This window comes from Botryllus schlosseri, chromosome 9, assembly GCF_051294905.1.
Source record: "Botryllus schlosseri isolate E-star chromosome 9, Bs_hap1, whole genome shotgun sequence".
NCBI lineage: Eukaryota > Metazoa > Chordata > Ascidiacea > Stolidobranchia > Styelidae > Botryllus > Botryllus schlosseri.
In genome coordinates this window covers 2,502,178-2,528,861 of record NC_137244.1, presented here as the reverse complement: position 1 = coordinate 2,528,861, position 26,684 = coordinate 2,502,178, and the positions used below count along the sequence as shown (strand labels likewise).

Here is a 26,684-nt window from a genome sequence, read left to right as displayed (position 1 = left end):
CAAAAATAATAAAGACAAGAAATAGCGAACGATTGTATTGTGCAAATACAAAATCAATAGCCGCCTCAAAGCAAAATCAGCAATAATATCCTCAAATTCAAGTTTTTAAACGTAGTCTCTTTTTATAGACAGAATGGATAGAGCTGATACCCGATCATCATTCATGGTAGAACGCAAATAAGACTTAATCATGTTTGAGCTTTGAGAAGCTCGCCTCACACAGCTCACAATTGAAACACCAATGGTTAGATAAAGTTTCAGACACGAGCATAAATATGGTATCGAATCAAGTAGCTTTGCATTAACTAACCACTGTAAAACATCAAACGCTGTTGCACTGCGATCAAACGTGGTTTCACTGCTCCGCACCAGCCTCTTAACCCTTTTAAAATCTCGAGTTGAACAACTTCATATAATCATATCTTAATTTGTGTTCGTCCTTATGGCCTCATATTGGTTAGTACAAAAATCTAGCAATCTTCTGATTTATATGTTCTCTATTTCGAAGGTATAAGGCATGACAATTTTCGCATCTAACTCCAAAAATCCACCTCGTCATAAGTGCTTCTAAAAGCGCTGGTGAATAAATTGTGACTTTCGCTTTGCGGCGGCGCGTGGGAATTCATCCAAACATATCATTTAATTGGTGTATGCCGGTAAACCTAGTTTCAGCTTCAAATTTAAATCTGTCCAAAGCTTGAAACATGCATCGTCCAACTTCTTCGACAAAACTGAGGCCAGCATCTTCTGATTGTTTCCATTCTCCTTTTTCTGCGAACTCTCCGAACAATCGGCATTGACGGCTGTTTCGGAGTGACTTCATCGCCATGTTAACATATTAATTCGTGTTTTCAGAATCAGCGCGACACTAGCTTTCGATTGAGACCTGTTTGATTAAATTTTAGCTCACGGGACGCCAGCTATAGGACTACCAAATAACGCTTCTTTTAGTCGGCTGTGTGCACTGTACCGAGCGAGATAGTGTAATGGTGATGCATCCGGCTTCTTGAACGGTAGGTCGCGGGTTCGATCCCCGGCCGGGTCAGACCAAAGATTCGAAAACTGGTATCCGCGGTTATCCCGCTAGGCGCTCAGCAATCACAGAGGGGGAAAACGGGGGCGCAGACTAGATGACCTTATTATTAAAAAAAAGTCCGTATCGCATCTCCGTCGTCAAAGCATCTCGATGGTGCAGGCGAAAAAGAATACCATATCTCTCTCACTTTGCAGCCACATTTTGCCGCCCCCTTGGAGCCTGCCGCCCCTGGCACAGAGCCAAAACCGCCAAGTGGCTGCTACGCCACTGCTTGAAAGTAGTATATTGAATGCACAATATCAAAACTAGCTCGGTGTGTGGGAATAATGACCCGTCAGCAATCTTTGGTTTCCAGATCAATACTACGAACCATCTATTTCTCTCTTTTCCACTCTCACCTACAATATGTAATCGTAGTATGGGATAATGCATGCACAACATTTTTGTGCAGAATTCGAACCCTGCAATACCGTGCGATACGGCGGATCTCATCTGTACCTTTACGTACCAAACTATCGCCTTACTACCGTAAGCACCGAATTTTGCAAGTTGACAAACTATATCGCTTCGAAGTATCAAAAGTCATTCACAAATATCTTTCAAATAGTTTGCCTCCTGTGTTTGATGACTTTTCCATGCCTGCTAAAAATGTCCACTCCCACTACGCGAGATCCTCGTCTAAAGGAAATATCTACTTACCCCCACCCAATAGCAACCTAACTAAGAGATCTATCGACTACTCGGGACCTATCATCTGGAATGCATTACCACCACATATCCGTGAATTGCCTTATAATAGATTTAAAAAAGCCCTACTTGATCACCTCTTGCCGTTACACTAACACTGTTGCCCTACCTCGCCAAGACATTGCTTCATTGATCATTTGCTACCATCGTTTAATTTTTTTCTATTTTAATTTTTTTTAACTACCGTAACATTTTTTACAGCCAGTCTGTTTATAGTCAAGTGTACCTGTTTGATGCTGGTGTGATCAGACTAGAGTAGTTAGTATAGTCCAGGGGCGGGCAACTTCTCCAGTCGGCGGGCCGGATATAGGAAAATTACGTTCTGGGCCGGCCGGAATGCTAAATTGATACATTATTCGCCCATTTATCCACATATACAAGTAATAAATCGTGTTTAATGTATCTATTTCAACGACAGCAATGTAACTTCAAAGCCATTTCTGGGCATCCCTAAAAGACAGAGAAGCGGAGGCAGCGGAGACAGCGGAGGAAGCGGAGAACGGGCCCTAAAACGCGGAAACAACGGAGACGGCGGAGAGAGCAAAAAAATGCCGATTCCTAAAAGACGGAGATAGCGGAGGAAGCGGAGCGCGGAGCTTTCGGTCATTGACCTTTATAGACACGCGCATAAGCAACTCTAAAACGTGTAGACGGCGGAACATATAAACTTTCGAGCTAAATGACAATTAAAAGACAACATATGAAGCTGAGATCAGAATCTATGTAAGCGAATAGTCAGCCATTCGAGTTCAAGGGACGGAAGCGGACGGTTATAATACACTGAAAGCGGAGTTCGGGGCGTGATGAAATATATTTCGAAACAGCAGATAATAGCGGAGAAATCAGCCATACGAGTTTCAGGCCAATTTGGCGACTGATTGCCCAATGCCCATCGATGGGATGACATAGCGGACGGTTATAATGTACTGAAAACGGAGTTCAGGGCGTAGCGAAATATATTTCGAAATAGCAGAGAATAACGGAGAAGTCAGCCATACGATATTCACGCCAATTTGGTGACAGATTGCCCAATGCCCATCGATGAGATGACATAGCGGACGGTTACAATATACTGAAAGCGAAGTTCGGGGCGTAGCGAAATATATTTCGAAACAGCAAAGAATAACGGAGAAGTCAGCCATACGATTTTCACGCCAGTTTGGCGACTGATTGCCCATCGATGAGATGACATAGCGGACGGTTATGATATAGGCTACTGATAGCGGAGTTCGGGGCGTAGCGAAATATATTTCGAAACAGCAGAGAATAACGGAGAAGTCAGTCATACGAGTTTCAGGCCAATTTGGAGACTGATTGCCCATCGATGAGATGACATAGGGGACGGTTACAATATACTGAAAGCGGAGTTCGGGGCGTAACGAAATATATTTCGAAACAGCAGAGAATAATGGAGAAGTCAGCCATGCGAGTTTCAGGCCAATTTGGCGACTGATTGCCCAATGCCCATCGATGAGATGACATAGCGGACGGTTATGATATAGGCTACTGATAGCGGAGTTCGAGGCGTAACGAAATATATTTCGAAACAGCAGAGTATAACGGAGAAGTCAGCCATGCGAGTTTCAGGCCAATTTGGCGACTGATTGCCCAATGCCCATCGATGAGATGACATAGCGGACGGTTATAATATACTGAAAGCGGAGTTCGGGGCGTAGCGAAATATATTTCGAAACTGCAGAGAATAACGGAGAAGTCAGCTATACGAGTTTCAGGCCAATTTGGCGACTGATTGCCCATCGATGAGATGACATAGCGGACGGTTATGATATAGGCTACTGATAGCGGAGTTCGGGGCGTAGCGAAATATATTTCGAAACAGCAGAGAATAACGTGATTCAGAGGTCATGTCACGCGTTTCTTGTGACAATTTAACTGATGATAGTTGTCGAATATTATACTGAACTACTTTCTACTTTACAAAAACCTAATTGCAATGTAATTAATTCATCCAGTCGCCAAATGGGCCTGAAACTCATATGGCTGACTTCTCCGTTACTCTGTGCTGTTTCGAAATATATTTCGTTACGCCCCGAACTCCGCTTTCAGTATATTGTAACCGTCTGCTATGTCATCTCATCGATGGGCAATCAGTCACCAAATTGGCGTGAAAATGGTATGGCTGACTTCTCCGTTATTCTCTGCTGTTTCAAAATATATTTCGATACGCCCCGAACTCCGCTCTCAGTATATTATAACCGTCTGCTATGTCATCTCATCGATGGGCATTGGGCAATCAGTCGCCAAATTGGCCTGAAACTCGTATGGCTGACTTCTCCGTTATTCTCTGCTGTTTCGAAATATATATTTCGTTACGCCCCGAACTCCGCTTTCAGTATATTGTAACCGTCCGCTATGTCATCTCATCGATGGGCATTGGGCAATCAGTCACCAATTTGGCGTGAATATGGTATGGCTGACTTCTCAGTTATTCTCTGCTGTTTCGAAATATATTTCGCTACGCCCCGAACTGCGCTATCAGTAGCCTCTATCATAACCGTCCGCTATATGTCATCTCATCGATGGGTAATCAGTCGCCAAATTGGCTTGAAACCCGTATGGCTGACTTCTCCGTTATTCTCTGCTGTTTCGAAATATATTTCGTTACGCCCCGAACTCCGCTTTCAGTATATTATAACCGTCCGCTTCGTTATCCCTCGAACTCGAATGGCTGACTATTCGCTTACATAGAATCTGATCTCAGCTTCATATGTTGTCTTTTAATTGTCATTTAGCTCGAAAGTTTATATGTTCCGTCGTCTACACGTTTTAGAGTTGCGTATGCGCGTGTCTATAAAGGTCAATGACCGAAACCTCCGCTCTCCGCTTCCTCCGCTATCTCCGTCTTTTAGGAATCGGCATTTTTGCTCTCTCTGCCGTCTCCGTTGTTTCCGCGTTTTAGGGTCCGTTCTCCGCTTCCTCCGCTGTCTCCGCTGCCTCCGCTTCTCCGTCTTTTAGGGATGCCCGCCATTTCTCGCTAATAATGACGAAGACAATGAGGATTTGAGAACAGCATTGTCATACAGGCACGGCCATGTCTGCTTCTCTCTGAAGAATCAACACACGGTGCAATCCTTAATGAAGATTTCAAGGCGTTCAATAAGCCCGGTACTCAAATTTCGCAAGATATAATATCAATTCATTGGGGTTAACTAGGTGACGAGATAGCGTGGTTGTTCAACTGTGTAGCCTATTTTATCGCGATATTGAATTCATGAAGCCCGTGGGCTCGAAAATTGAAAGTGTCCAGCGACCAGTTTTGAGTTGGCGACCCCTGGCATAGGCGGTGTCTTACAAAAGTCTGGAAGTGTGCCGTGCTACAAGTCGACGGTTACGGAAACAAAAATAGGAAATATCGGTGTGGTGTAAATGACCATAGTAGTCGACAAACACCATGATCACTACAAATGACATTAGGGTGTAAGTACATGGTAAATGCCGATAATGAATGTCTTCTCGATTAGACGAACTTACGCGTAAGCTTCACCCCCGCTCGCTGCGCACATACAGTCACTAAAATATGATGTATGTAATCAAGAACTGGGGAATCTCGGAAGACTGAGGCCGTGGGCCACACTATCAAATAAAACGGAAAACTGTCCGCGGGCCGGACAAAATCCCTTCGCGGGCCAGATCCGTGTCTTATTGGCCCTCTCGCACTGTAACCCTTTTCGGTATAGGGATCGCTCGCACGCGGCTTCGAAAACCCGTGTTCGCACGACCACCCTTTTTGAACCCCTGTCACTCGCATGCGGCTATTGTGTCTTGTGGTCGCATGGTATCCCTTTCAGGTATAGCACCCGCTCACACTCGACTTCGAAAACTCGTGTTGGCATGTCGTACTTCGTATGGTGTTGAATAAGTATCAAGTAGATTGATCACGTGATTGATCCTTACATAATGTGCATATTCCAAATTACTATATATGACCGATTCGAGTTAATCCAAACGTTTACGGTGAGTGCGAGTTCAATATGTCGTTATTCTTATGGGCGCGGCGGTGATTCGTACTTTCGGGTATAGGCTGCGGGTGGCATGTCGTACTTTCAGCAAAAAGGGTGTGAAATAGTTTGCTAAATCTAGGAATCACTTGCAAGGTAATATTTTGGTAATTAGTTTACCACAGAGCCGGCGTAGACGGCGATTCGAATACCAACAATGGCCGCGTTCACATACTAACACTTCAAAAAGGTGTGGAATATTTGTAAAATCCTACGGGTGCTCACATGATAACACATCAGACATAGCCATCTCTCGTGGTTTGGTGTTACAGAGGTAGGAATCGCGCACAAGTAATATTTTGGTAATTAGTTTGTCACAGAACCGGTGTAGACGGTGATTCCAATACCAACAATAGCCGCGTACACAAACTAACACTTCAAAAATGTGTAAAATAGGCTGCGAATCCCGCGATCGATGACGAGATAACACCTCAGACATAGCGATCACTTGTGACTTTCTGTTACATACATACCGATCGCTCACAATGTAATATTTTGGTAATCAGTATGTCACAGAACTGGATATCACTGGTAAGATTTAATAAGTAACGAATAACAGAACCGTCGCAGACGGTGATTCGAATACCGACAAATTCTCACTTATTTCTGATCAGACCCTAATCCTTTGCGAAGTTGACGCTTATTCAAAAAGGTGTTAAGGTGTTAAATTATTGTAAAACCCTACGTCGCTGACAGGATGTTGCATCAGACATAGCGATCCAGTTATAGCACAACATTAACAAGTGGTAAAAATCTAGTTTTCAATTGCTTGATTATATCACTACAACTCGCAAACTTGAATTAATTCATCCTGGTTGTATTCATATAACCGATAATTTTTATTCAACTGTAAAAGTCGTTACTAATCTATAACACAAAGTAATCACTACTCGGTGCATACGATGAGATTTGAATACTCAGTCAATGATAGCAATTCGCGCAAGTGAATCCACATGTTATAATGTAAGACATCGGGATGTGAGAAAATCTTCACGGGTGTTGTTATTACCACATTGACTTACTACTAGGGATGGTGTGAACCTCTGAAAGGTTCAGGTTCGTGTGAACGTGAACCTATTTGAAAGGTTCTGTGTGAACACGAACGTGAACCTCATGACGTCACGTGACGTCATATTGCTAATTTCAACCCCATATTTCAATTAGGTGATTGCCTATATTAATCTACTGTACACGATACCGAGCGATGACTTGGGGCCACATAATAGCTCAGTACTTGAGTACATATTGGCGTTTTAAACGTCGCCCAATGCATCAACTGAGGCAATCAAATGATATAATAATCCCATAAAATCAGTATCTTGCGTCGCTTTGCTAACAATTTCGACCTGATCGGACAATGTATTCGGCGTCTGAGTATTGCCACATGGATATTGAGCAGAGTGTAAAATGGGTTTCTATACTTGCTACCGATATTACCCCATTAACAAGTTATACAGCAGTATAGCCAACAACCCAGTCACACGGATTTGGTTTTTATGATACAGTATACATATGTAGTCAAGATTGACCCCGTACGCCTGCTAGATTTTTACATCGGAAGACGATATCAATCTCATTGATTGGTTGAATAAGGATCATTCGCTGACAAAATACAGTGTCATGTGATTGCGGGTCAAACTCACAGCACAGAGACACCAAATATGCACAAACAGAAAGCTGGATATTTCGAGCAAACTTTTGTAACAATACAAGTAATTTTTTTGAGATTGTCAAGGGCATGCTCGTTTAGTGTCGAATGTTTATGGTGCTAGCTACATGCATAGAGTGGCCCGCAGTTGAAAGTTAATAAATTTGAACCAAAGATGTTATAATGAAGTGAAAATTGCAATATATGAAAAAGGTTCACAGTGCAGAACCTACCAAGGTTCTGTTGTGAACGCGAACCTCAAATTTTCCGAGGTTCACACACAGAACGCGAACGTGAACTTCACGTTCACACCATCCCTACTTACTACCTCAAAGTAAAGTAGACACGATTTCAGTAATATACACAATCATTACAACTACAAACTATATTAATCAATCTCGGTCGTATTCACATATCACAGACCTGTGTTTTTTATTCCTTAAGTAAAATGTAGTCGTATCAATTTGATGATAACGTGCACACGCAAGAAACATTACCGCGATTTTATAATATATCACCCGACTTAAGGTACAAAAAAACATTACCGAGATTTTATAAACTAGGCATATTACTCAACACATCTATCAATATCAGAACGCAAGTCCAATACCAAAACAAAAGTACTTTTTAGTTTATTAAAAACAAATCATTCATCATCATCAACTCGTGTTTTTAAGATTTGTATTCAGAAATTCATTACGAACGAGTTGTAACGAACTTACGAAAGAGTTGTAAGGCAAACATTTTAGAAACAGCATTATCATCATCTCGATTCGTGAATCTACCAATCATCATCACGATTCGTGAATCTACCAAACACAATCACGATCGATGTATTCAAATACATCACAGACGTATTAGACTCTAGTAGAATTGTCAACCTAAAAGTTTAGGAATCGCTTGCAATGGCATATCCAACAACCCTCACAAAACCTATTGTCGGAATCTGCGAAATCAAATTGAAACATTCGCACATTACGCAGTATGAAAATATCACTTTTGATATCGGAGTAGCATGTTAGGTGTGGTAAGCTCTGTTTACACTCTCTATCGAACGTGGGAAATGTAAAACATTGCGAGGTTACACTCTAAGCTAAGACCTTGATCATCGGAGAAGCAAGTTGGAATATCTTTACTGGATCGATCCTATTCAACCGACCTTGGTTAATACAAAATTCATAACAATAATAAAATCGCAGTGTGTGCTACACCGAAATCTACAAAAATGTGTTTGTATTGTTGTTCATAGTAGCGATATCGATTTTAACCTCCAGAATAATTGTCATCATCAATCCAAACTCCTGAAAGTCGTTGTCAATTTGTATGATGTTCACTGAATGCATACTAGAACTATTTGTGAAACGCACACGATCAAAGAAATCGGAAATTTTCCTATTGTCATTCATCAAAGTAAATGTCATCACAATACTCAGTCACTTGTATGTGATTGAATCGCCGGCAATTAACTCGCTAAATCAAGCCCTAAGAAATTTCACTCACTCATCGGCTATCAAACAGCGTCGCTAAATCGGTGTGGATCGTTTTTTCTAAATACAAATCATATCTGTCCAGCAGAAAACAATTTTCACTCGCCAGATTATGAAACCAGTATGTGTGTCTGCATTGAATGAAAGATATTACCATCACACAAAAATAATCAACTTCACTCGAAATTCTCGTACTACGAAACTGTACAACGGTTTAATGTTTTAGTATGACATGAATCAATTCCGATCGAACTGACCACGTTGGAAATTACTTTTATGCAAACACACTCTATGCGGGTAATCTTTTCATCGAATTCCATTGTGATCAATGCATACGGGTGCTTTATGTGTTCCGGATTCTTATCGATATGGTTAAACATTTAACCGCGACAGATACGAATTGTCACCCACTCAACTAATGTCATACCAAATAGTTATTCATAACAGCCAACACACAGAAATTTTGTTTTGTCTCTTTCGATTTTATTACTGGAGGTATTCATCACTTCACTTACTACATTCTGGATTCAAACTCTCTCGACTCATCGGCGTCCAACGTTTTTGCTGGATACGAACTATGTTAGTGTTGCAGAAAATATTTTAGTGCCACAGAAAACAATTTTCACTCTCGGCCTTATGAAAAAGTACGCGAGTCGCCATTCAGTATTTTGTTTGTCTCAACTAGTTACTTGTATGATGCGACTAATGATCCCCACGACTCATACAAAAGTATGTAAGATATTTACATCGCCCAAAGTACTCGACTTTACTCGATATTTTTCGTACTACGAAACTGAAGATGATTGCTTACGTTTTCAAAATATAGAATGGCTGGTTAGACTCTACCAACTGTTTTGACGTCGCAAGTGTTTTTAACAGGAATGATCGAACGTAGCTTAATCTTCACATAGTTCAACGTAGAACTAGTACTTACAGAAACATCAGAGTTGTTTACACAAAATGTTGTATATGTACATTGTACAATATGTGAATACCGCGCGTAAGCCCTACACAGCAGTGGCATCTATCAAAGTTTGGTTAACACAATTTATTACACCGTGATCGCGTCATCTTCCGTAAGACAAAAACAAACCACGGTTGAAGGATATGACAATGTCATAGCACTAAATCATATTCAAATAACCCAACACGGACCTAGTACACAGGAACATCGTAGTTCTTGTAGCAAAGTTGTATGTATAGTATACAATATGTGTTTGTCGTAAGCCCTACACATTCACGGTATCTATCCCAGTTTCGCTTTTATGAAATACTATATCGACACCGCGACATCTTTCAAAAGCAAAAACGATGGCCACTGCTTGAGAGACCTATCAATGACATCATAGTAATCTAGTTACTCCTACAAAAGAGTACGTATGTTTTCTCGACACGATCCTTAAATCATACACACGAAACAATCTACTTTGCTAACGAAAAATGCGAGTCATCACATGATTGACCTCACAACAAAACAACCAGCAACGATATGTCCATGATGTCCGGGTTAATGCTTTAGCCTCCCACAAAGTCAATATGTCGAAATTAGCAACCCCCGACTTTGGTAACTGCTTGGTGCTCGGATAATGGTTGAATTTATGTCCCCGTCGCGCTAACAAATCCGGGTTACTTGTGAGTTTTCTCACACGTTTACTATATTGTGTCTTTATTGGTCAATACATGTCGCTCCACTCAGCTGAAACCGAATCTCTAATATGAGAAAGTGTGTGCACCGCATCCGGATATTCACTCATGAACCAACGACCAATATTCATGTAAACATGTTACAACGCGTGTTCTGTCTCCATGAAAAATACCAATGCATACACCATCACACACATCAAGTACGTCACGATTGTTCACCCACACAAGTATTCGCTTAAACGAGGTGTACATACAATGCGTCGGTGTACAAACAGCATGGGACACAAATTCACGTTCTCAAGTCTCATCATGCGGCGACTCTGTACATTCAATGTGGGCATTAGGGCTCTTCAAAAATGACTTTTTTTCTCAAATCGTACTGGATACTTGATAAAATTGTTAGAGAGAGAGAGAGATATGATATTCTTTCTCGCCTGCACCATCGAAATGCTTTGGCAACGGAGTTGCGATACGGCCCCATGAGGTCATCTAGTCTGCGCCCCCGTTTTTTTCTCCTCCATGCTATCCGTGTTACCTAATTTAAGCCTACACACAAAATTTGGCTCAATTCCAGCCAGTAACCCCTTTGCTACAGGAGAAGAAAGTTTCTATTTATTATATTAAAATAAATAATAAAAAATTTGAAAATTTTCTGTTCACCCCATGAATGTGTTAGGCTGTCTATAGAAACGATCCTCACCAAATTTGGTCCAATTCCAACTAGTCCACTAGTGGAAGCGGAGTAATTGCCGTCGAAAATTTTTGATTTGAATAAAATAGTATTTACGGTGAGCACAACTATAATAAATAAACAAAGAATCAGTCACCGTAAATACTATTTTATTCATATCCTAATTTTTCGACGGCAATAACTCCGCTTCCACTGGTTGGAATTGAACCAAATTTGGTGAGCATCGTTTCTATAGACCGCCTGACACTTTCATGGGGTGAACAGAAAATTTTCAATTTTTTTATTATTTATTTTTAAATAAGAAATAGAAACTTTCTTGTCCTGTAGCAAAGCGGTTACTGGCTGGAGTTGAAGCAGATTTTGTGTGTAGGCTTAAATTAAGTAACCTAGCAATTATATCAAGTAGCCAGTACGATTTGAGAAAAAAGTCATTTTTGAAGAGCCGTAGTGGGCATAGATGACACACGGCATGATACAATAAACAGCGCATTATGTATACCGATATATTCCCAGTCAAATTTGCAAACCATACACAACCATATACCCTGATTTTCGCTGAATGTCCACAACACCAACAAATCTGTACATTTCTTTTCCCTCGACCTCGACGATAGAGTTGTCATCCCAATGTACCAATCGAGTGTATGGTTCATCAGGCGTAAAATCCAATTCAAATGTCACCAGGGTATCGTTTTTCATTTTAAATATTTCCACCGCTGCATCTTGTCTGTGTCATAAAACCACGGTATGAGGCCAAATAGACCTATGGACAGTTACGAGCAGTCCCATATTAACTCGTGGATATGGTCAGGTAACGACAACGTTTTCTCAATGGTCTGTGTGGGTACACCGTTTCAACAGGTAGCTGGATCAACTAGACCAAAAGTTTCCAACCGCGTTTCATAACGGTCTGTAGAATTACGAGACAGCACCCTCTTGCGAAAACGATACGAAATCAGTCTTCAATCCGCAGAAACACACCTTGGATTAAATTATCAAATCGTAATCGAACTCGAGATTCACACACAGACACACAGAGTCCCTGTTTACGATTTCAACCCGGAGTCACTGCTCACGATGTTTAGCTGGAGTCGTTATGTGGGAGTAGCGACATCCGACATTCATCGCGTGAAAGATTGATAACGATGGTGATCGCCAAATACATTAAACCAACTTATGTATTGGTGAAACACTGCGGTTTCAGCAAAAAAGTTCGCAGAATATGACCAACATTACGCAGGGCATTGAGCAAGTAATTAAACTAGGCCACGCGATTTTACTATATTCCGAGGTCTGGATCACGATGCAAGTCTGTCTGAGAATCCGAACTACCTTGCAAATATTATAGGATCAAGGTGTGAACGGTGAATGTGTTGTACTCTCGGTGGAAATAGTTTAGGATTCATTTTTCACAAGTCGGGAGCATGCCGATTCATACATACTAAGACCCTGTTACGTCCAAATATGGCTGCTTGCCCGTCTCCAAGTCATCTATGCCCACATTGAATGTACAGAGTCGTCGCATGATGAGGCTTGAGTACGTGAATTTGTGTCCCATACTGTTTGTACACCGACGCATTGTATGTACATCTCGTTTAAGCGAATACTTGTGTGGGTGAACAATCGTGACGTACTTGATGTGTGTGATGGTGTATGCATTGGTATTTTTTATGGAGACAGAACACGCGTTGTAACATGCTTACATGAATATTATTCGTTGGTTCATGAGTGAATATCCTGGTGCGGTGCACACACTATCTCATATTAGTGATCCGGTTTCAGCTGACTGGAGCGACATGTATTGACCAATAAAGACACAATATAGCAAACAAGTAACCCGGATTTGTTAGCGCGACGGGACACAAATTCAACCATTATCCGAGAACCAAGCAGTTACCAAAGTCGGGGGTTGCTAATTTCGACATATTGACTTTGTGGGAGGCTAAATCACGAACCCGGACATCATGGACATATCGGAAACCTATTATCCAATTTCCAAAACATACATGTCGATGTACAACAGCACATTTTTATTGCATGCGGGTAACGGATTATATTGATGTGATACGCCCGATGTGGGTATATTCTGAAACGGGTTGTCTGTTTATTTTTTCCTCGCTGTTCGTTGTAATCAATTTCAAACTTTCGCCAATACAACAAATACCAAATTGTTGCGGGTGGATGTCCGATTTCAAAACGAAAATGGTATTATTACTCAGGTAAACAGCGGACCGCCAAGTGAAAATGTATTTGTTGCTCAGGGAAAAGATAGATTTCCAAGTGAAAATGGTTTGTTACTCATGGAAAAAATATATTTCCAAGTGAAAATGGATTGATACTCAGGGAATATATATTCCCAAGCGAAAACGGTATTGTTACTCAGGTAAATGTCAGATTTCCAAGTAAAAATGTATTATTACTCTAGATAAACAAAAGATCAGTAAAGGAAAACGGTATTGTTACTCTGAAAAAAATACATTTCCAAGTGAAAATGGTTTGTTACTCAGGAAAAAAATATATTTCCAAACGAAAAGGGTTTGTTACTCAGCGAAAAAATATATTTCCAAACGAAAATGGTTTTGTTACTCTAGGAAACGGTAGAAGCCTAAGTGAAAATGTATTGTTACTCTGGGTAAACGAAAGATCTCCAAAGGACAATGATATTTTTACTCAGGTAACGGTGGACCTCCTAGTGAAAATGGTAATTTTACACAGGTAAACGTCAGTTGTCCAAACGAAAACGATATTTTTTACTTGGGCAGGTATCGTGTGTTCAACGTTGGTAGTGTGATTGGTCTTGTTAAACGTAGTTGTACAATATACCTGTCGTGAGTATACAATCACGAAGGGGAGGAAATGGAAAATGTTATTACCACTGTAAGAAGGTTGTTGTATGTTGATTCAATTTGTCGGTGCAGTAACCCTATCATTCGCATATGACAAACAAAATCATTACCGTGAATACATGTAACTGGCTCGCTCGGTATCGACCAATGCAAAATAGATGGTTCGTTTTAAAACCGTAACCGCGCGTAAGTCGATGCGATTTCTACCTCCGTGCATTCAGTCATGTCGAGTCCATTTTCATACGGGTCCACAGGTACGAAACACACACCAACGCCGTAAACAGAAGACGATGATTTTGATTAATAAAAATATTTCTTGATTATATCGGAATGTCTATGTTGTAGAAAGTAAATACTTTTATGGCGTTGTGTGTTTAACCCTCCTCCCGCGGTCGGCCTCAGGACCGAATTTTAATGCATTTAGAAAAAGATTCATAAAATCCGAACCACGGGACTTGAACCGACGCCTAATATATCGCTGTAATCAGGAAACAGGCGCCTAACCAACTGAGCTACTCTGAAAGCGAGAGAGTAACAGGTGATGCCCCTGTACCGCGAAGTGTTCTCAACTTTTTGAAAATAAAAGAGAATTCGACTTTTGAATTTGCTGCTACGTCATACACGGAGCTGCTCGGGATAGAGTCATCGCCTGACTGATTTCACAGCAATATCAGGATTCCAAAACGACCTGAGTGAGGTTCTTACGATAATACAGTCGATTGTAACGAGTGCTGATGTACCGATGGCTACAGCTGGCTACTGTGTGTTCGACGCCAGGCGTCTCGCATTCAGCGCACATACACGCGCCGCGTGTTATTGTTCGAAAATGACGTAGTATCGCGGACGTTGAAATTATTCATTTCACAACGCCGTTATATGGTAATCGCTTATCAATTCTTTGTACGAGATAGTGTTATGTGTTGAAACGAATTTGCTGTTGTAAAACAACTATAACTGAATTGGTTGAATTGACAGGTAGTCATACCTGCAATATGAATACACATTCTTACTGATATTTTAGTTGGCATTTCAAATCAGTTTATCAAATATTATGCAAGCCATCGACGGTGGTGGTGTAGACAAACGCTTTGAGACAAGGCCTATCTATTGAACAGATAATAGGCATCCACAACCACCTCAGCTATCGCAGAAGAATAGTGGTTTCTGTACCACACGCGCATCGCAGCAATCAGTTTGCTTCGAAGTGCAGCCATATTTTGGTAAAAGAATATAGTATATTGCATGATACAACATATGAAATAATGCATCACGCGTGGAATACAACCGCAAATGGAAATGGTAACAAACCAAATCTAGCACCAACAAATGGAAAACCATGTCATGGGTACAATGATGGCTTCGTATGAAACAATGTAGATGACGTAGTGGCCTATATAGCATTGGCGACTCAACTTATTATAAAGATATACATTGTTATGCGTAATCTGCAACATGAAATCTGCGCCAAGCACAACAGCAAATAAATTGCGGCGTATTATTGTTTTGGTAATAACATAGGATCCCTGACGTTGAAATGATTCATTTCACAATGTCGGTATATGCACTCGCTTTTGTCCATTCTTTGTACGAGATAGTGTTATGTGTTGAAACGAACTTTGCCGTTGTAAAACAACTAGGACTGAATTGGTTGAATCGACAGAGTCATACCTGCAATGTGAATACAGTGCTTCACTGATATTTTATGGGCGTTTCAAATCAGTTTATCACATATTATCGAGCGGTGCGTTTCGTGCGCTACCACGGGAAAGATGCGCAACATTTTCACCAGAAATGTCGTAAATTTGCTGTCATATCAAGAGCGGAGATCATGTAACTCACTGAAGATGGTAGTGTTGATGTATTGGTATGAAAAGTACGAATAATCCATATGCGTAATCTGCTACAGCAAGTCCGCGCTAATCACAACATGGAATATATTGCTAAAACCCACGCATGTTATTTCGTAAAATATGTTTACTTCCAATTCGAATAATCTGTCCTGCGACCAATGTTAGATATAAGCATTACAATAGATGGGCGATGACATAGTCAACAGCTGTTTGGAGAAAAGAGCTGCATATGAATATGACGTCTGTAACGGAGATGCGCTGGTCACGGGCGCTGGTTTATCTCGCGCGCGCACATGCACTCGAGCGCCGCCGCAAGTTGTATTTTGCGCAAAACGTTTTTGTGTATTCAATCGGTATTTTGATGAGGTTATTTCATAGTCCAATAGGTTATTTATGGCTCGACGTATGCGTATTGATACTAGCTATCCATCTTAAATAGATGTAACTTTCTGCGACTAGTATAACGCAAGATATTCGGGATTAAGTGAAGCGTGTTCGTGAAAATACAATCCGGGCTCATGCATGAGCCAACCGCGTAGCGAGGGTTAATGAAAGTGATTGCTTACAAGTATGTTTTGACGTCGGGAAAGAAAATTTGGAACTAGTGAAGTATATGCCCGCTTTACTCGTGTGTATGCTTGACGTCATTCATCATGATTCCCCATGATCATTTTATTCTCTTTTTTCTTCTCGTTCTCTCGTTTTTCTCGCACGAGACAATAAATGATGACTCAGCATTTTTTCTAGTTACGAGGTTTCAGTTTTGTCCGTTTGCTCCTATTATATGAATTTTTACACTCTGCCAAAAACAGCTCTAAATCTTTTGTATGACTGTGGGTGGTATAGGGCCTTCGCACAACACCACTTCTTGTACGTTTGATTGCAGCAGAACGAGACCCTCATTCCTTAGATCTGCTGCTTTCATGCAAATTACCACATTCCGCTTTTTGCTTTTCTTCGTTATCGTTTTGCTCAAATGAATGAATCTCGTGTTCATTCGTTCAATGCCTGCAGACATTATCTGTCTTGCATTGTTTTCAGTCGTCATGTGGTACAATACCTCGTCCCCTTCATATTTACAGTATTGAGGAGGCGTCCCTTTTGTGTGTCCATGGGCGGCCGCCAATCCACTTTTTGAGATTATTGCTCTGTCGCACCTTTTCATGACGTCTTTTAACTCGTCAGTTTCCATGTGCACCCCAGTTTTCCTTTTGATGACCCAACCAATATCTTCCCAGGGATGGTAACCATCCACCGAGTTATTACAAAGCTCATGGCGACAATGAGACATCAGCATCTGCTGTATTTTTTCCGGTCGGGGTCTTTTTTGTCGGTACGAACCGCTCTTTTCCTTGGGAATTGTCGCCCAAACATGTGGATCCTCTTCTCCCGCAGCCATTTCCATCCAATAAGATCGAGACAATCCATCTGACGTAAATACCTGCATCGTACTTAGATGAATTACCTCTTTTATTTGGAATCCTGCGAGATGATTGAGCCACCTGTGAATCAGGGGTTTTGGGCTTGGATTTTTCGCTTTATCCGTCATTCTTTTGAGGAGCCCAAATACCCCAGTATTATCAGTGATTATTGTAAAGGATAAGGCTCTCAACATTGACTGCCATTTTTCAACCGAATCCTTTAAGGCTTTCAATTCCTTTGTACATGGATCATAAGCTTTTGCCGTTGGAGTCGCCCATTTCTGACTGTAGTAAGCAATTGGGTAAACTTTTTCGAAAGGTGGTTTACATCCCTTTTCCGTCTGAAAAATGATTGATCCAAACCCAATATCTGAAGCGTCTGTTTCCACAAAAATGGGAAGATTTGGGTCCAGGTGGTACAAAACCTTAGCATCATCGAGGGCTGCCTGTGCTGTTTTGAAATCCTGCAGTAATTCGTTGGTCCATAGCACAGGCGTCACTCGTCCTTGTGTCGCAGGGACCTTGCCTGTTAGCGCATCGAATTTGGCCAGCTTTAAACTTAACTCAGGAATATGTTCCGAGATATAGCGAAGGGCACCGATCCATCCCCGCAGTTCGTACACATTATGGGGTGGTGAGAGTTCTCGTAAAGCCCTTATTCTTTCGGGCTGAACCTCAATTTCTTTCCCCGTCAAGGTTGCCCCCAAAAGGTTCACCCTTCGTTTTCCAATAAAACATTTATTGATGCTAACCGTTAGTTTCATCTTGGCAAGTTGTTCAAACACCATACGTAGTAGTAGCAAATGGTCCTCTACCGTTTTTGTGCTAAGAAAAATGTCGTCTATGTAGGCCTCCATAGGCGTCGCATTCTCCTCATCCGACCGACCATTTTGCTTCATGTATTTACGATAATTTTCCGTAATTGGTTTCACCACGCATTCCTGCATATTCGCGCTCCAAAGAGCCACAGCGGTTTTAAGCCCCATCGGCATTTTACGCCATCTTACATGCATCCCTTTGATGGCTATACCCACATATTGTTTAGATCTTTCCGTTACATCCATGTGGAAATAAGCCTTCTTCAAATCAAGGAGAGAAAGCACTTCTCTGCCTTGGGCGAGCTGCTTTACGTCCGGTACAAGAGGTGGAGGTACTTCTATTGATTTTATGGCCGCATTAAGGGGTTGGAGATTCTGTACTACCCTCCAGGCTTGCTTCCATCCGTCCTCCTTTTTTTGTCTCTCATTCATTTTCTGAGGGACCACAAAGATAGCCAACTTCCATTCGGCAAAACCTCGTTCAATGACGCCCTAGTCCAGGAAGTTATCTACCGCTTCTTTCAACGCCTTTGCCTGGCCCTCCCCCTTCAGATTATAAGGCCCAGACACAAAAGGTTTCGTCGAGGGATCTTTAAGCTCGATGTCGCATTTGTATTTCATGGTTTGCGGGCCGCCAAGATGGCCTCGCAGGTCCTCGAGTTCGGACGCGAACGGTGCGTAGATGGCTTTCCAGACATCATCAGCGATAATGGTATTTTCTGGAGTCGTCAGATCAGGAGGTTTGTATGGGAGTTTGGCTAGCGCTACGGAATGTGCGCAGAGATTTTCGAGCTCCGTCTTGACTCGTGGGTGAGTGTCTTTCTGTAAAACATACGTAGTGACTGGCCCAGCCATAGGCTGGTTTGAGATTCGTGATGACCGGGTTGTCGGTGTTGGTGGAGAGAGGGTGAAGTCCTTCGATGTAGGCCTCTGATCTCGGCGCGTGCCCCCACCTACCGCCACGCCGACGGACTCCTTTTCCGCCGGGGACCCTTTTGCTGGGGAGACGTGCATCCTAAAATCCCCAGACTCCTTGTCGGACATGTCCGGACGTGTATCCGGTTGACCGGCAATTGCTGCTTCATTTGAACCTTTTGAGAAAGTACTCATTACTGTGGCTGTCGTCATGCAACGATGGGCCGAATCATTAAGGTTATTCGGACAAGTGCATCCACGAAAGCATTTAGGACCAGTTTTCTCGTGCAGGTCTTTATTTTCGCCAGCGGACATTCCACTCTGGATGTCAGCTGTAGTAGTCGCCATGCATCTATGGGCCGGATTTCTATCGTTATCCGGACAAGTGCATCCGCGAGAGTTTTCGGGACCAGTTTTCTCGTGCAGGTCCATCTTTACGCCAGCGGGGATTCCACGCTCGACGTCTTCATTAACGGTGTCAGCAGGCATTCCTGTCTCAACACCTATAGTTTCCCATGGGTTATGTGTGACGTTAGTTGCTAATTTCAACTCGTCGCTCGCACCAGTGGTTATTTCCATCTCGGTACTCGCGCCAGCGGCAATTTTCCGCTCCACGCTACTTTGGTTTGCAGCATCCATCAACCCATCGTCGGTTACAGTGTAGCTAATACTGCTTCCGACTTTGGTTCCGTTCCTTTGATCACCCTGGTTTTCATCAAGTAGTGATACTAATGACAACTCCTCATTTGCTTTAGACGGGGTTTTAAATTCCGTAGTTATGCCTGGTAATTGTTGGACTTCCTCAATCCATTTCAGCCCTATGATATTAAGTAAGACTCCTGATTCGGTCACAAATGGAACGGACAGGCCATCAATATTAATTTCTACGAAGGAATCCACTTGGGACGAGCCCCCTATTCCAGTCAATTCCATGTCTATTGGTTGACGTTCTTCCCAGCTTTGTGGGTATTTAGTAATAACGACCTTTTTCATTATCAAATTGGGGATGCTCCCCGTGTCAGCTAGGAATTTCGTACCAGTTGCTGCATCAATCAAATACAACAATTGGCCTCCAAACAATTCCGTAAAGTCGGGCTGTAGAGGGTCATCCGGCATATCAAGAAATGTAAATAAGGGTAAAGTAGAGTTATGTATAGTTTTTATATGTTGAAGTATTAAATTGTCTGGGAGCTGATTCACCGTATCAATCAGCACCCCAAGGCGTTTTTTGAAAGTCGTACACCTTGATTTAGTTCCTCGTCCGTCCAATATGAAGCATCATATCGACGCGGGCGATCATGATATTGAGGTTTCGCCCAGGCCACTTGGGTATTTTCCCCAGATGGACGTGCAGGTGGTCCATGAGGACCCCATTGATCCCTATCATGCCAGTGGGTTCTATCTCGACTTTTTGGCCTGGTATCGTAATAAGCTTCGCACAGAGCGGTTCTTTGCACGAAAGAAGGAGAGCCATGTAAAGCAAGATACCGGTCCAAACCTTCAACAGTCTGAATCCCATTTCTCTCAAGAAAAGGTTTCCAATTACGTTCTGCCGATGCCTTTACATGAGGCGGTACTGGTCTTGCTCGCCCCCGAATTATCCAACCTAATTCCTCATCTTTGGCAAGGACCTTATCGTTTAACCAAAGTATGAATTTAGCCACGCAATTACGGGATTGATGTCCCGGTGCCTTACAGTAATGACAGACGGACAGCGATTGTCCCTGAGTGGGATTTAGATACAAGCCAGAGAAGCGAAAATATTCGGATTTCCAAGAAAATTGTATCGCTCACCTTGGCTGTCAGCAATGTTGCGGGCTTCCTGGCTGCTAGACGGAGTAATCTGTGAGCTGTCAGCACCCATCCCGGAGTCTTGTGTGTTCGCCATTCGCGGACTTCGGTTCGAGGTTCCTGGTCCTGGGCTAGCACGTGAAGATCTTGTTATTCTCGTTGGCTGTCCGTTAGGTCCCGTTGATGCCGTACGCCCATTTTGTTGTTGTACTGACCTGGCCCTTGAGTCTTGTCCTCGTCTACCAGGTCCATTACCGTTCATGATGTGAGTAGGGGGTCGATTAATGCGAGCATTACGCTGTGGATTACGACGTCGTATCGGAACCTGTCCTGTATTGTCAGGTTGGCGCGGTGTGGTCATTCTAGGTGGTCCAGGAGGTGTTGACCCCCCAAAGTTATTCAGTGGTTGCAGGGGCGAGGGTGGTTGTACCACCGGCGGTGGAGTTACGCCGGGTGGAGGAGGGGTGTTGAGTTGTCTGTCCTCACTACCGTGAGTAGGATAACTGTGCATTATTTGCCCTGCAGGTTGAACATTGTAAATGTGTACAGGCGGCCGGGACGGTTTCGTATCAAGTACTTCTTTTGTTTCCTGATACCTGGGGCGCGTCTCTTGTTCGTCCAAAAACTCGGAGTTCCAAACAAGTTGTAGTTCCTCCGCAACATCCCGCCACCTTTTGTCCTCTTCATAACCTCGTAACATCAATCTCAGTGCTTCTGGTAGACGTTGTCGTAGATTTCGGAAAAGACGTAATCCGTCCGGATTTTTCTTAATTTTGCTATCCATGTCTATTTCCAGTTGCTTCAAAGCGCTATTCAGCAGAGGTAGCGGCTCATCCTCCCAGCGATAATTTCTGCGGAAATCCCCAATGATCTTTTCATCATTCACCAAACCCTGGGGATTGGATAGGGAAAGAGATCTCATCACCGATTCCCATTCTGCTTCCCCCGAATTGGTGTTAAAAAAATTTCCCAGTTGGGTAGCCTGCTTGTGTCGACCAGCAGCCCTCAATTTCTTCTGCAATGCATTTGCCAAAATAACATCAGCATCTGTATTTCCGGGACCATGGCGTATTCGTCGCATAGAATTCTCCATCCATTTTAGCAGTGGCATGTCTCCAGGGTCCATCATTAGCTGAAGCATTTCTTTTTCCGATTGGATTTTAGCAGACACATTGAGCAATGGGGCCGAAACACCAGGATATTGGTGCGGCTGTTGTTGCCCTGACCTTCTGCTACGATCGTTAGGAGTAGAGGTAAAACGAGGCATCTTTGGATAAGTTGGGTTGTTAGATCGGCCCTCATCCGTATCTTCATCCGACGAATCTTCGGAACTTCGGAGAGACTTCCTAACCTCCTTTATTTCTCGAGCCAATATTCGCATACGAATATCGTAATCGTCGTCTTCAGTGTCTTCCGCATCTTCTCTAATATCACCCTGTTCTTGGAAGGTCACCCGTCGGGATTCGCCATCCGCACTTCCCGCTCGTCTTCGAGAATCCTTCTCCTCATTACGACATTCCTGCCATCCTCGATACCCCATATATTTATCTAAGGGATTCTTTTTTGGCTTCGACGCAACAGGGGGCTCGCTTCCCCCACGTCTAATGAAGCTTGGCATTTCTACGGTGTCTAGCTTCTTCTGTTTGGCGCGTGCACCACTTCCCACGTGGAAGCATGGTGTCGTCCCCATGCGAGCTTCTGACGGCGAGGTCGCCTCAGAACCAGGTAACGTAGGATAGACGGCCGTAACAGTATGGTAATCTAAGCCCTTGCGAACCGTCATCGTTGGCCCTTGTTTTACGTAACCCGACATCTGCTCGGCGAGGGGAACGTAAGCCGGAGGATCATATTCCGGTGCATTTGGAAGTACCGTCGAAACGGGAGATTGGGTCTTATCTCGCGTAACTTGTGCATGCGACTTTCCGAGCTCAAACTCTGACGTAAGAATGTCATTCAGCACCTCGGTGGAGACTTTCCCGCTAACTATTGTTGTGGCATCACAAACAGCTTTGAGGTCCGCTGGAGCTTTTCCAATCTCTTTCTTTGCCTTTCCTAGCCCTTTCATGGTTTCCGGTAGAGCTGTCTTTACTTCTTTCAATAGCTCTGTTCGTTCAGCCACATCCTTAGCAAGTTGTCTCTCTTGTCGCCGTACATCTTCATGGCGTTTTTGTGTCGCTTTAAGCAAGGTAATACCTTGTTTGAGTTCATCCGTCGCTTCTGACGACTTTTTCCTTTTTAATGCTTTCAATATCCTTCGCATAGCCCTTCCTATTGACCGGAGGAAGTAATGTTGTCAAAAGGTAGTAGAAAGGGTGAAGATGTGTTGAAATCTTCCGTAGATCCTTGTGGCGTATTCGTTGGTTGAACGTAATCAGTGGGTTCGCTGCTATTGTATCCCAAAAATACGTTCAACAAATTAGAAAGCGCTCCAGACGATACGTGCAAATAAATTGCTGCCAATATTATCAGGAGAGATACAGACGATGAAAGCAAGGATACGACAAGTACAAGTTTTACGATGGTCGTCTTAAAAAGCATCGATTGGTCAACGTCTGAACATCGGAAGTTTCCCCGTACTGGCCACCAATTTTGTTTTTATAGTGCAGCTCCACAACGATTGTTATGCGAGTAGTCCACACTTGTTCGGGATACTTCGTAGGACAAAGTTGACACTCTTTGCTTTCTTGTGTAGTACTGACGACGTTCGTAGATCTGTAGATGTTAATTTGAGATTTTTCACAGTCGTAAATGTTGATTGAAGTATTCCGTAGTTGTAATATTGTCTTGTTTCCAAACAGCCAATGACCATTAGGTCCAAAGTTCTAAGCTAGCCCTTAATACATGTAATCTGAAACCCCTAATACAACCAAATACTCCAATAAGTTAATTGCGCAGACGGAAATGTGGTAACTCTATGCAAAGCTTGGTTAAAATTGACATACACATCATTCATCAATTATAACACAAGGCATGGTTTAACCTATACATCATCATACACAATTAACAAACATTTTCAATACTCCAAGGTTTGTTTACGCATATAATTCATGCGACGGCCTGTCCTGCCGAAAATTTCATTCATGACATATCGTTTCACAATACTTCATTACAATAGTCATGTGAGAAATAATATCATTTCGACCTGTTATACTAAAATAGCCAGAGAGAGAACGTCAAATATTTTAGACACTCTTACGTTAGTTCCTAGTATTATGTCGAGCGGTGCGGACGCTTTTTCAACGCCAAGGAATCTTTAGGTTATTTCAGTATAGGTGTATTTAAGATTTTTAATACAATTTAAAGCATTACAATTTCAGAATTCATTCACAATATTTCTCATAATGATACACAAGGCAATTGACATTAAGGACGTCACATCTTCAGTACAATTATCATTACTATAAGCCTATTAATCGGCCCGTGTGATACTATCCTTAACAAGGTGTTGCTTATTCGAACACTGTCAATATCCCTATGATTTATTTCATTGAGGTCTTAAGATATCATGACAGACTGTAGCGATCTTTTCTTGCTTTACTTCCAAATCGTATCCTAGTCATATGTTGTATTAGGGTTTTATATTTTATATTGTTTAGCATTATTTTTATCACTAACGGTTCGCACCCGAAAATCTAGGATTTTGTTTCCGTTAAACTAGGGGGTGACAAGGGTCCTGACCGTTAATACATAGCGTAGGTCAGTTATAACGCTTTATATACATACTGTAGGGATGACGAGGCCCCACAGTATTAAACATAATTCGCAGTCAACCAATTAGCAATAATCAGTACAAACTGTAAAACATTTCTGAATGTAGGTTGACCAAACCGTTCAATAAACTGTGAACGTGACGGAATCAATTCACTGTGCGACAAAATATAATAAAATGACTCTACGCAGGACGCAATAGAGGTTCTGACCGTTCTATATCCCGTAGGCCAGTTATAACGGGTTATTAGCGAAGTTCAAAAATAAGCAACGTAAGGAGCTCTGGGGGCTTCCGCTCTTTCTTTTAGCCACGTCTCAGTTACAAGATTACTTAGAGGGTGCATCCGGGCTATGTGTTGGAACCACAAAATTTTTGCTTGTTCATAATTGCCAAGAGTTTCAGTTATAAGTCGTTTATGTTCTTGGACTGCTTCAAACTTCCTTGTTTTTATTTCTTCTTTTGTGAGATCATGACCAAATCGATCAACATATATGCTTACTCCATGCACCACAGCATTTATTTCAGTAGAGGCCCATTTTTCCCAACGCAATGCCGGTTCGACCTTTTCGTATCGTTCCTTGAACATCCAGATATAAAAGTTCACATCAACTTGGGCAATATTGAGTCCCATTTGCGACACTCCTGGATTAGTTAGGGATTGTCCAAGAATTATTTTAGCTCCTAATACAAAAGGGTGCATCATTAAACGGTCCAATACATGAGGAGCATCAGACTTAGGGGAAGACATACAGTAGGGGCAACGAGGCCCTATTGTAATAGTCATGTCGAGTTGGACAGAATCTTAACAAAAATAAGGGTCCAGGGCAATAGCATTGGCTTAGACTATTCAGTGACTCTGGAATGAATCACGGTTCATGGTGATAAACATTTGACATGGCCAATATACAATATACAATTAATAAATTCATCGTTAATATTAATCACAATCATTGCATTTCATTTTGTGTAAAAGTATAGCAGCTCTTACATCAGAGGGAAAGGTATCATTAAAGAGTTTATCTGTGGTATAAATACAAAATCCAGTTCTATCCGAACAAGGCATTCTTTCTAGTACCCATTCTTCAGGTATAACATCCGAAGCAGGATGCAATCCAACACAGAAGACAAACCAACAAAACTTTGCATGTTCGTAATTTTCAAACAGTATCATGCGGAATATGGCTAGATGCTTTTTGTATAGCGCATCAAACAGTTTATCGGATATTCTCAGGTTGCAAATCCTCAAGTAAGGTGTCATAAATGTCTCCAGTTCATCCCGTGTTGTTGTAGCCCATCTGCTGAAGTCTTTGTGTTCATATTTCTTTTCAAAGGAATCGAAGAAAACTTCAAGTTCATAATTTACTCTAACAATTTTATCCCCCATATTTTCTTAATATGGAGAATCTTATTTTAATTTATAGACCAGTAACTTTCTTACTAACATGTTTTACACATATTGGTATAATCAATACCTCTAAAATATTCATCAATTGTGATGAGCATATCAGATACCTAGCAAATTACTTAGCATACATATCAGTCCATTTTCGTGCCGTATTCTGATAACAATCATAATCATCCTGATACAGTCTGGCGCTCTCAACATCCATTGGATCTTCTGGGTTCGGGGAAGCCAATAATGACGAAATTGAGACCAATACTTTTCCCAGCGTTAAAGCAGGCGACCATTCATTTGCAAGAATGTCGGATCACATGCACTATACGCCGTCATTTCCCGTACACAGGGAACACGAGTAAAACAATGAATCCCAATGTGCATTAATGATCCCCCATGTAGATTCTTTTCTTCAAATGCCTTTTTCTTTCTGCGTTCTCTCGACTTTCCAATGAAAAAGTGCTGTCTCAGCTTATTTCTAGTTACGAGGTTTGAGTTTTTTCCGTCTACTCCCGTTGTAGAGAATTTCGCACCACGCCATAATGTGTCCTATTCTTGCTGTATAATATCGGCAGGTATTGGTCCTTTGCATAGTATCACTTCAGGGTTCTGTGATTGTAGCAGTATGAGCCCGCTGTTTCTGGCTTCTGTTACTTTAGTGTGCCC

At 42.1% G+C, this 26,684-nt stretch overlaps 1 protein-coding gene and 1 long non-coding RNA gene across 4 annotated transcripts in view; one reads left to right on the top strand and one right to left on the bottom strand.

Annotated features, from left to right (window-relative positions):
* The window catches only part of LOC145445879 (uncharacterized), a 246,397-nt gene that overhangs the window by 64,460 nt on the left and 155,253 nt on the right, over nucleotides 1-26,684 (bottom strand). The window lies entirely within an intron of this gene.
* The window catches only part of LOC145445870 (uncharacterized), a 160,380-nt gene that overhangs the window by 19,363 nt on the left and 114,333 nt on the right, over nucleotides 1-26,684 (top strand). For 2 of the 3 annotated variants that reach the window (XM_080324033.1, XM_080324031.1), the window contains exon 1: nucleotides 24,476-24,486. The exons of the other annotated variant lie outside the window; for it this stretch is intronic. The gene's annotated coding sequence lies outside the window, so the exon portion shown is untranslated. Of the gene's footprint in view, nucleotides 1-24,475; nucleotides 24,487-26,684 lie in introns of those variants that run through there. 3 annotated transcript variants of the gene reach the window in all.